This window comes from Macaca nemestrina, chromosome 11, assembly GCF_043159975.1.
Source record: "Macaca nemestrina isolate mMacNem1 chromosome 11, mMacNem.hap1, whole genome shotgun sequence".
Classification (NCBI taxonomy): Eukaryota; Metazoa; Chordata; class Mammalia; order Primates; family Cercopithecidae; genus Macaca; species Macaca nemestrina.
In genome coordinates, this window is record NC_092135.1 from 34,606,179 (window position 1) to 34,618,504 (window position 12,326).

The window sequence follows — 12,326 nt, forward strand, 5'->3', positions numbered from 1 at the left end:
AGCCCTCTATGGGCTTGCAAATATCACTTTGCCAATTCCACAAGAACTGTCTTAGCCAAAGGCTTCTTGAGGTGAAAGCTGTAACTCTGTGAGATGATTTCACAGAACACAAAGAAGTTTCTCAGAAAGCTTCTCTCTTTGTTATCGGAGGATATTTCCTTTGGCCCTGTAGTCTTCAAAGGGATCCGAAATATCTGTTCTCAGTTTCCTCAGAAATAGGGCTAGCAAAGAGATCCTCGAAGTACACATGTAACTCTGTGAGATGAATTAAGAGAACACTAAGCAGTTTCTCAGAAAGCTTCTTTCCAGATTTAATATGACGATATTTCCTTTTTCACCATAGCCCTCTATGGTCTTCCAAATATCACTTTGCCAATTCCACAAGAACTGTCTTAGCGAAAGGCTTCTTGAGGGGAAAGCTGTAACTCTGTGAGATGATTTCACAGAACACAAAGAAGTTTCTCAGAAAGCTTCTTTCTCTTTGTTATCGGAGGATATTTCCTTTCGCCCTATAGTCTTCAAAGGGATCCGAAATATCTGTTCTCAGATTCCACAGAAATAGGGCTAGCAAAGAGATCGTCGAAATACACATGTAACTCTGTGAGATGAATTCACAGAACACTAAGCAGTTTCGCAGAAAGCTTCTTTCCAGATTTCACCTGATATTTCCTTTTTCACCATAGCCCTCTATGGGCTTCCAAATTTCACTTTGCCAATTCCACAAGAACTGTCTTAGCTAAAGGCTTCTTGAGGGGAAAGCTGTAACACTGTGAGATGATTTCACAGAACACAAAGTAGTTTCTCAGAAAGCTTCTTTCTCTTTGTTATCGGAGGATATTTCCTTTGGACCTACAGTCTTCAAAGGGATCCGAAATATCTGTTCTCAGATTCCACAGAAATAGGGCTAGCAAAGAGATCCTCGAAATACACATGTAACTCTGTGAGATGAATTAACAGAACACTAAGCAGTTTCGCAGAAAGCTTCTTTCCAGATTTCATCTGAGGATATTTCCTTTTTCACCATAGCCCTCTATGGGCTTCCAAATTTCACTTTGCCAATTCCACAAGAACTGTCTTAGCGAAAGGCTTCTTGAGGGAAAAGCTGTAACTCTGTGAGATGATTTCACAGAACACAAAGAAGTTTCTCAGAAATCGTCTTTCTCTTTGTTATCGGAGGATATTTCCTTTGGCCCTATAGTCTTCAAAGGGATCCGAAATATCTGTTCTCAGATTCCACAGAAATAGGGCTAGCAAAGAGATCCTCGAAATACACATGTAACTCTGTGAGATGAATTCACAGAACACTAAGCAGTTTCTCAGAAAGCTTCTTTCCAGATTTCATCTGACGATATTTCCTTTTTCACCCTAGCCCTCTATGGGCTTCCAAATATCACTTTGCCAATTCCACAAAAACTCCCTTAGCGAAAGGCTTCTTGAGGGGAAAGCTGTAACTCTGTGAGATGATTTCACAGAACACAAAGAAGTTTCTCAGAAAGCTTCTTTCTCTTTGTTATCGGAGGATATTTCCTTTGGCCCTACAGACTTCAAAGGTAACCGAAATATCTGTTCTCAGATTCCACAGAGAGAAGGCAAGCAAAGAGATCCTCGAAATACACATGTAACTCTTTGAGATGAATTTACAGAACACTAAGCAGTTTCTCAGAAAGCTTCTTTCCAGATTTCATCTGATGATATTTCCTTTTTCACCATAGTCCTCTATGGGATTCCAAATATCACTTTGCCAATTCCACAAGAACTGCCTTAGCGAAAGGTTTGTTCTGGGGAAAGCTGTAACTCTGTGAGCTGATTTCACAGAACATAAAGAAGTTTCTCAAAAAGCTTCTTTCTCTTTGTTATCGGAGGATATTTCCTTTGGCCCTATAGTCTTCAAAGGGATCCGAAATATCTGTTCTCAGGTTCCACAGAAATAGGGCTAGCAAAGAGATCCTCGAAATACACATGTAACTCTGTGAGATGAATTCACAGAACACTAAGCAGTTTCTCAGAAAGCTTCTTTCCAAATTTCATCTGAGGATATTTCCTTTTTCACCGTAGCCCTCTATGGGCTTCCAAATATCACTTTGCCAATTCCACAACAACTGTCTTAGCGAAAGGCTTCTTGAGGGGAAAGTTGTAATTCTGAGAGATGATTTCACAGAACACAAAGAAGTTTCTTAGAAAGCTTCTTTCTCCTTGTTATCCGAGGATATTTCCTTTGGCCCTATAGTCTTCAAAAGGATCCGAAATATCTCCTATCAGTTTCCATAGAAATAGGGCTAGCAAAGAGATCCTCGAATTACACATGTAACTCTGTGAGATGAATTAACAGAACACTAAGCAGTTTCTCAGAAAACTTCTTTCCAGATTTCATCTGACGATATTTCCTTTTTCACCATAGCCCTCTATGGACTTCCACATATCACTTTGCCAATTCCACAAGAACTGTCTCAGCGAAAGGCTTCTTGAGGGGAAAGCTGTAACTCTGTGAGATGATTTCACAGAACACAAAGAAGTTTCTCTGAAAGCTTCTTTCTCTTTGTTATCGGAGGATATTTCCTTTGGCCCTATAGTCTTCAAAGGGATCCGAAATATCTGTTCTCAGTTTCCACAGAAATAGGGCTAGTAAAGAGATCCTCGAAATACCCATGCAACTCTGTGAGATGAATTCACAGAACACTAAGCAGTTTCTCAGAAAGCTTCTTTCCAGATTTCATCTGTGGATATTTCCTTTTTCACCATAGCCCTCTATGGGCTTCCAAATATCACTTTGCCAATTCCACAAGAACTGTCTTAGCGAAAGGCTTCTTGAGGGGAAAGCTGTAACTCTGTGAGATGATTTCACAGAACACAAAGTAGTTTCTCAGAAAGCTTCTTTCTCTTTGTTATCGGAGGATACTTCCTTTGGCCCTATAGTCTTCAAAGGGATCCGAAATATCTGTTCTCAGATTCCACAGAAATAGGGCTAGCAAAGAGATCCTCGAAATACACATGTAACTCTGTGAGATGAATTAACAGAACACTAAGCAGTTTCTCAGAAAGCTTCTTTCCAGATTTCATCTGAGGATATTTCCTTTTTCACCATAGCCCTCTATGGGCTTCCAAATATCACTTTGCCAATTCCACAAGAACTGTCTTAGCGAAAGGCTTCTTGAGGGGAAAGCTGTAACTCTGTGAGATGATTTCACAGAACACAAAGAAGTTTGTCAGAAAGCTTCTTTCTCTTTGTTATCTGAGGATATTTCCTTTAGCCCTGTAGTCTTCAAAGGGATCCGAAATATCTGTTCTCAGTTTCCAAAGAAATAGGGCTAGCAAAGAGATCCTCGAAATACACATGTAACTCTGTGAGATGAATTAACAGAACACTAAGCAGTTTCTCAGAAAGCTTCTTTCCAGATTTCATCTGACGATACTTCCTTTTTCACCATAGCCCCCTATGGGCTTCCAAATATCACTTTGCCAATTCCACAAGAACTGTCTTAGCGAAAGGCTTCTTCAGGGGAAAGCTGTAACTCTGTGAGATGATTTCACAGAATACAAAGAAGTTTCTCAGAAAGCTTCTTTCTCTTTGTTATCGGAGGATATTTCCTTTGGCCCTATAGTCTTCAAAGGGATCCGAAATATCTGTTCTCAGATTCCACAGAAATAGGGCTAGCAAAGAGATCCTCGAAATACACATGTAACTCTGTGAGATGAATTCACAGAACACTAAGCAGTTTCTCAGAAAGCTTCTTTCCAGATTTCATCTGATATTTCCTTTTTTACCATAGCCCTCTATGGGCTTCCAAATATCACTTTGCCAATTCCACAAGAACTGTCTTAGCGAAAGGCTTCTTGAGGGGAAAGCTGTAACTCTGTGAGATGATTTCACAGAACACAAAGAAGTTTCTCAGAAAGCATCTTTCTCTTTGTTATCGGAGGATATTTCCTTTGGCCCTGTAGTCTTCAAAGGGATCTGAAATATCTGTTCTCAGTTTCCACAGAAATAGGGCTAGCAAAGAGATCCTCGAAATACACATGTAACTCTGTGAGATGAATTAAGAGAACACTAAGCAGTTTCTCAGAAAGCTTCTTTCCAGATTTCATCTGACGATATTTCCTTTTTCACCATAGCCCTCTATGGTCTTCCAAATATCACTTTGCCAATTCCACAAGAACTGTCTTAGCGAAAGGCTTCTTGAGGGGAAAGCTGTAACTCTGTGAGATGATTTCACAGAACACAAAGAAGTTTCACAGAAAGCTTCTTTCTCTTTGTTATCGGACGATATTTCCTTTGGCCCTATAGTCTTCAAAGGGATCCGAAATATCTGTTCTCAGATTCCACAGAAATAGGGCTAGCAAAGAGATCCTCGAAATACACATGTAACTCTGTGAGATGAATTCAAAGAACACTAAGCAGTTTCGCAGAAAGCTTCTTTCCAGATTTCATCTGATATTTCCTTTTTCACCATAGCCCTCTATGGGCTTCCAAATTTCACTTTGCCAATTCCACAAGAACTGTCTTAGCGAAAGGCTTCTTGAGGGGAAAGCTGTAACTCTGTGAGATGATTTCACAGAACACAAAGAAGTTTCACAGAAAGCTTCTTTCTCTTTGTTATCGGAGGATATTTCCTTTGGCCCTAGAGTCTTCAAAGGGATCCGAAATATCTGTTCTCAGTTTCCACAGAAATAGGGCTAGCAAAGAGATCCTCGAAATACACATGTAACTCTGTGAGATGAATTCACAGAACACTAAGCAGTTTCTCAGAAAGCTTCTTTCCAGATTTCATCTGAGGATATTTCCTTTTTCACCATAGCCCTCTATGGGCTTCAAAATATCACTTTGGCAATTCCACAAGAACTGTCTTAGCGAAAGGCTTCTTGAGGGAAAAGCTGTAACTCTGTGAGATGATTTCACAGAACACAAAGAAGTTTCTCAGAAATCGTCTTTCTCTTTGTCATCGGAGGATATTTCCTTTGGCCCTATAGTCTTCAAAGGGATCCGAAATATCTGTTCTCAGTTTCCACAGAAATAGGGCTAGCAAAGAGATCCTCGAAATACACATGTAACTCTGTGAGATGAATTCAGAGAACACTAAGCAGTTTCTCAGAAAGCTTCTTTCCAGATTTCATCTGAGGATATTTCCTTTTTCACCATAGCCCTCTATGGGCTTGCAAATATCTTTGCCAATTCCACAAGAACTGTCTTAGCCAAAGGCTTCTTGAGGTGAAAGCTGTAACTCTGTGAGATGATTTCACAGAACATAAAGAAGTTTCTCAGAAAGCTTCTTTCTCTTTGTTATCGGAGGATATTTCCTTTGGCCCTATAGTCTTCAAAGGGATCCGAAATATCTGTTCTCAGATTCCACAGAAATAGGGCTAGCAAAGAGATCCTTGAAATACACATGTAACTCTGTGAGATGAATTCACAGAACACTAAGCAGTTTCGCAGAAAGCTTCTTTCCATATTTCATCAGATATTTCCTTTTTCACCATAGCCCTCTGTGGGCTTACAAATATCACTTTGCCAATTCCACAAGAACTGTCTTAGCGAAAGGCTTCTTGAGGGGAAAGCTGTAACTCTGTGAGATGATTTCACAGAACACAAAGAAGTTTCTCAGAAAGCTTCTTTCTCTTTGTTATCGGAGGATATTTCCTTTGGCCCTGTAGTCTTCAAAGGGATCCGAAATATCTGTTCTCAGTTTCCACAGAAATAGGGCTAGCAAAGAGATCCTCGAAGTACACATGTAACTCTGTGAGATGAATTAAGAGAACACTAAGCAGTTTCTCAGAAAGCTTCTTTCCAGATTTAATATGACGATATTTCCTTTTTCACCATAGCCCTCTATGGTCTTCCAAATATCACTTTGCCAATTCCACAAGAACTGTCTTAGCGAAAGGCTTCTTGAGGGGAAAGCTGTAACTCTGTGAGATGATTTCACAGAACACAAAGAAGTTTCTCAGAAAGCTTCTTTCTCTTTGTTATCGGAGGATATTTCCTTTCGCCCTATAGTCTTCAAAGGGATCCGAAATATCTCTTCTCAGATTCCACAGAAATAGGGCTAAGAAAGAGATCCTCGAAATACACATGTAACACTGTGAGATGAATTCACAGAACACTAAGCAGTTTCGCAGAAAGCTTCTTTCCAGGTTTCACCTGATATTTCCTTTTTCACCATAGCCCTCTATGGGCTTCCAAATTTCACTTTGCCAATTCCACAAGAACTGTCTTAGCGAAAGGCTTCTTGAGGGGAAAGCTGTAACACTGTGAGATGATTTCACAGAACACAAAGTAGTTTCTCAGAAAGCTTCTTTCTCTTTGTTATCGGAGGATATTTCCTTTGGACCTATAGTCTTCAAAGGGATCCGAAATATCTGTTCTCAGATTCCACAGAAATAGGGCTAGCAAAGAGATCCTCGAAATACACATGTAACTCTGTGAGATGAATTAACAGAACACTAAGCAGTTTCGCAGAAAGCTTCTTTCCAGATTTCATCTGAAGATATTTCCTTTTTCACCGTAGCCCTCTATGGGCTTCCAAATATCACTTTGCCAATTCCACAAAAACTCCCTTAGAGAAAGGCTTCTTGAGGGGAAAGCTGTATCTGTATGAGATGATTTCACAGAACACAAAGAAGTTTCTCAGGAAGCTTCTTTCTCTTTGTTATCGGAGGATATTACCTTTGGCCCTATAGTCTTCAAAGGCATCGGAAATATCTGTTCTCAGTTTCCACAGAAATAGGGCTAGCAAAGAGATACTCGAAATACACATGTAACTCTGTGAGATGAATTCACAGAACCCTAAGCAGTTTCTCAGAAAGCTTCTTTCCAGATTTCATCTGAGGATATTTCCTTTTTCACGATAGCCCTCTATGGGCTTCCAAATATCACTTTGCCAATTCCACAAGAACTGTCTTAGCGAAAGGCTTCTTGAGGGGAAAGCTGTAACTCTGTGAGATGATTTCACAGAACACAAAGAAGTTTCACAGAAAGCTTCTTTCTCTTTGTTATCGGACGATATTTCCTTTGGCCCTATAGTCTTCAAAGGGATCCGAAATATCTGTTCTCAGATTCCACAGAAATAGGGCTAGCAAAGAGATCCTCGAAATACACATGTAACTCTGTGAGATGAATTCAAAGAACACTAAGCAGTTTCGCAGAAAGCTTCTTTCCAGATTTCATCTGATATTTCCTTTTTCACCATAGCCCTCTATGGGCTTCCAAATTTCACTTTGCCAATTCCACAAGAACTGTCTTAGCGAAAGGCTTCTTGAGGGGAAAGCTGTAACTCTGTGAGATGATTTCACAGAACACAAAGAAGTTTCACAGAAAGCTTCTTTCTCTTTGTTATCGGAGGATATTTCCTTTGGCCCTAGAGTCTTCAAAGGGATCCGAAATATCTGTTCTCAGTTTCCACAGAAATAGGGCTAGCAAAGAGATCCTCGAAATACACATGTAACTCTGTGAGATGAATTCACAGAACACTAAGCAGTTTCTCAGAAAGCTTCTTTCCAGATTTCATCTGAGGATATTTCCTTTTTCACCATAGCCCTCTATGGGCTTCAAAATATCACTTTGGCAATTCCACAAGAACTGTCTTAGCGAAAGGCTTCTTGAGGGAAAAGCTGTAACTCTGTGAGATGATTTCACAGAACACAAAGAAGTTTCTCAGAAATCGTCTTTCTCTTTGTCATCGGAGGATATTTCCTTTGGCCCTATAGTCTTCAAAGGGATCCGAAATATCTGTTCTCAGTTTCCACAGAAATAGGGCTAGCAAAGAGATCCTCGAAATACACATGTAACTCTGTGAGATGAATTCAGAGAACACTAAGCAGTTTCTCAGAAAGCTTCTTTCCAGATTTCATCTGAGGATATTTCCTTTTTCACCATAGCCCTCTATGGGCTTGCAAATATCTTTGCCAATTCCACAAGAACTGTCTTAGCCAAAGGCTTCTTGAGGTGAAAGCTGTAACTCTGTGAGATGATTTCACAGAACATAAAGAAGTTTCTCAGAAAGCTTCTTTCTCTTTGTTATCGGAGGATATTTCCTTTGGCCCTATAGTCTTCAAAGGGATCCGAAATATCTGTTCTCAGATTCCACAGAAATAGGGCTAGCAAAGAGATCCTTGAAATACACATGTAACTCTGTGAGATGAATTCACAGAACACTAAGCAGTTTCGCAGAAAGCTTCTTTCCATATTTCATCAGATATTTCCTTTTTCACCATAGCCCTCTGTGGGCTTACAAATATCACTTTGCCAATTCCACAAGAACTGTCTTAGCGAAAGGCTTCTTGAGGGGAAAGCTGTAACTCTGTGAGATGATTTCACAGAACACAAAGAAGTTTCTCAGAAAGCTTCTTTCTCTTTGTTATCGGAGGATATTTCCTTTGGCCCTGTAGTCTTCAAAGGGATCCGAAATATCTGTTCTCAGTTTCCACAGAAATAGGGCTAGCAAAGAGATCCTCGAAGTACACATGTAACTCTGTGAGATGAATTAAGAGAACACTAAGCAGTTTCTCAGAAAGCTTCTTTCCAGATTTAATATGACGATATTTCCTTTTTCACCATAGCCCTCTATGGTCTTCCAAATATCACTTTGCCAATTCCACAAGAACTGTCTTAGCGAAAGGCTTCTTGAGGGGAAAGCTGTAACTCTGTGAGATGATTTCACAGAACACAAAGAAGTTTCTCAGAAAGCTTCTTTCTCTTTGTTATCGGAGGATATTTCCTTTCGCCCTATAGTCTTCAAAGGGATCCGAAATATCTCTTCTCAGATTCCACAGAAATAGGGCTAAGAAAGAGATCCTCGAAATACACATGTAACACTGTGAGATGAATTCACAGAACACTAAGCAGTTTCGCAGAAAGCTTCTTTCCAGGTTTCACCTGATATTTCCTTTTTCACCATAGCCCTCTATGGGCTTCCAAATTTCACTTTGCCAATTCCACAAGAACTGTCTTAGCGAAAGGCTTCTTGAGGGGAAAGCTGTAACACTGTGAGATGATTTCACAGAACACAAAGTAGTTTCTCAGAAAGCTTCTTTCTCTTTGTTATCGGAGGATATTTCCTTTGGACCTATAGTCTTCAAAGGGATCCGAAATATCTGTTCTCAGATTCCACAGAAATAGGGCTAGCAAAGAGATCCTCGAAATACACATGTAACTCTGTGAGATGAATTAACAGAACACTAAGCAGTTTCGCAGAAAGCTTCTTTCCAGATTTCATCTGAAGATATTTCCTTTTTCACCGTAGCCCTCTATGGGCTTCCAAATATCACTTTGCCAATTCCACAAAAACTCCCTTAGAGAAAGGCTTCTTGAGGGGAAAGCTGTATCTGTATGAGATGATTTCACAGAACACAAAGAAGTTTCTCAGGAAGCTTCTTTCTCTTTGTTATCGGAGGATATTACCTTTGGCCCTATAGTCTTCAAAGGCATCGGAAATATCTGTTCTCAGTTTCCACAGAAATAGGGCTAGCAAAGAGATACTCGAAATACACATGTAACTCTGTGAGATGAATTCACAGAACCCTAAGCAGTTTCTCAGAAAGCTTCTTTCCAGATTTCATCTGAGGATATTTCCTTTTTCACGATAGCCCTCTATGGGCTTCCAAATATCACTTTGCCAATTCCACAAGAACTGTCTTAGCGAAAGGCTTCTTGAGGGGAAAGCTGTAACTCTGTGACATGATTTCACAGAACACAAAGAAGTTTCTCAGAAAGCTTCTTTCTCTTTGTTATCGGAGGATATTTCCTTTGGCCCTATAGTCTTCAAAGGGATCGGAAATATCGGTTCTCAGATTCCACAGAAATAGGGCTAGCAAACAGATCCCCGACATACACATGTAACTCTGTGAGATGAATTCACAGAACACTAAGCAGTTTCTCAGAAAGCTTCTTTCCAGATTTCATCTGAGGATATTTCCTTTTTCACCATAGCCCTCTATGGGCTTCCAAATATCACTTTGCCAATTCCACAAGAACTGTCTTAGGGAAAGGCTTCTTGAGCGGAAAGCTGTAACTCTATGAGATGATTTCACAGAACACAAAGAAGTTTCTCAGAAAGCTTCTTTCTCTTTGTTATCGGAGGATATTTCCTTTGGCCCTATAGTCTTCAAAGGGATCCGAAATATCTGTTCTCAGTTTCCACAGAAATAAGGCTAGCAAAGAGATCCTCGAAATACACATGTAACTCTGTGAGATGAATTCATAGAACACTAAGCAGTTTCTCAGAAAACTTCTTTCCAGATTTCATCTGAGGATATTTCCTTTTTCACCATTGCCCTCTATGGGCTTCCAAATATCCCTTTGCCAATTCCACAAGAACTGTCTTAGCGAAAGCCTTCTTGAGGGGAAAGCTGTAACTCTGTGAGATGATTTCACAGAACACAAAGAAGTTTCTCAGAAAGCTTCTTTCTCTTTGTTATCGGAGGATATTTCCTTTGGCCCTACAGTTTTCAAAGGTAACCGAAATATCGGTTCTCAGATTCCACAGAAAGAAGGCTAGCAAAGAGATACTCGAAATACACATGTAACTCTGTGAGATGAATTTACAGAACACTAAGCAGTTTCTCAGAAAGCTTCTTTCCAGATTTCATCTGATGATATTTCCTTTTTCACCGTAGTCCTCTATGGGATTCCAAATATCACTTTGCCAATTCCACAAGAACTGCCTTAGCGAAAGGATTGTTCAGGGGAAAGCTGTAACTCTGTGAGATGATTTCACAGAACACAAAGAAGTTTCTCAGAAAGCTTCTTTCTCTTTGTTATCGTAGGATATTTCCTTTGGCCCTACAGTCTTCTAAGGTAACCGAAATATCTGTTCTCAGATTCCACAGAAAGAAGGCTAGCAAAGAGATCCTCGAAATACACATGTAACTCTGTGAGATGAATTTACAGAACACTAAGCAATTTCTCAGAAAGCTTCTTTCCAGATTTCATCTGATGATATTTCCTTTTTCACCATAGTCCACTATGGGATTCCAAATATCACTTTGCCAATTCCACAAGAACTGCCTTAGCGAAAGGTTTCTTCAGGGGAAAGCTGTAACTCTGTGAGATGATTTCACAGAGCACAAAGAAGTTTCTCAGAAAGCTTCTTTCTCTTTGTTATCGGAGGATATTTCCTTGGCCCTATAGTCTTCATAGAGATCCGAAATATCTGTTCTCAGGTTCCACAGAAATAGGGCTAGCAAAGAGATCCTTGAAATACACATGTAACTCTTTGAGATGAATTCACAGAACACTAATCAGTTTCGCAGAAAGCTTCTTTCCAGATTTCATCTGAGGATATTTCCTTTTTCACCATAGCCCTCTATGGGCTTCCAAATATCACTTTGCCAATTCCACAAGAACTGTCTTAGCGAAAGGCTTCTTGATGGGAAAGCTGTAACTCTGTAAGATGATTTCACAGAACACAAAGAAGTTTCTCAGAAAGCTTCTTTCTCTTTGTTATCGGAGGATATTTCCTTTGGCCCTGTAGTCTTCAAAGGGATCTGAAATATCTGTTCTCAGTTTCCACAGAAATAGGGCTAGCAAAGAGATCCTCGAAATACACATGTAACTCTGTGAGATGAATTAAGAGAACACTAAGCAGTTTCTCAGAAAGCTTCTTTCCAGATTTCATCTCACGATATTTCCTTTTTCACCATAGCCCTCTATGGTCTTCCAAATATCACTTTGCCAATTCCACAAGAACTGTCTTAGCGAAAGGCTTCTTGAGGGGAAAGCTGTAACTCTGTGAGATGATTTCACAGAACACAAAGAAGTTTCACAGAAAGCTTCTTTCTCTTTGTTATCGGAGGATATTTCCTTTGGCCCTATAGTCTTCAAAGGGATCCGAAATATCTGTTCTCAGATTCCACAGAAATAGGGCTAGCAAAGAGATCCTCGAAATACACATGTAACTCTGTGAGATGAATTCAAAGAACACTAAGCAGTTTCGCAGAAAGCTTCTTTCCATATTTCATCTGATATTTCCTTTTTCACCATAGCCCTCTATGGGCTTCCAAATTTCACTTTGCCAATTCCACAAGAACTGTCTTAGCGAAAGGCTTCTTGAGGGGAAAGCTGTAACTCTGTGAGATGATTTCACAGAACACAAAGAAGTTTCACAGAAAGCTTCTTTCTCTTTGTTATCGGAGGATATTTCCTTTGGCCCTAGAGTCTTCAAAGGGATCCGAAATATCTGTTCTCAGTTTCCACAGAAATAGGGCTAGCAAAGAGATCCTCGAAATACACATGTAACTCTGTGAGATGAATTCACAGAACACTAAGCAGTTTCTCAGAAAGCTTCTTTCCAGATTTCATCTGAGGATATTTCCTTTTTCACCATAGCCCTCTATGG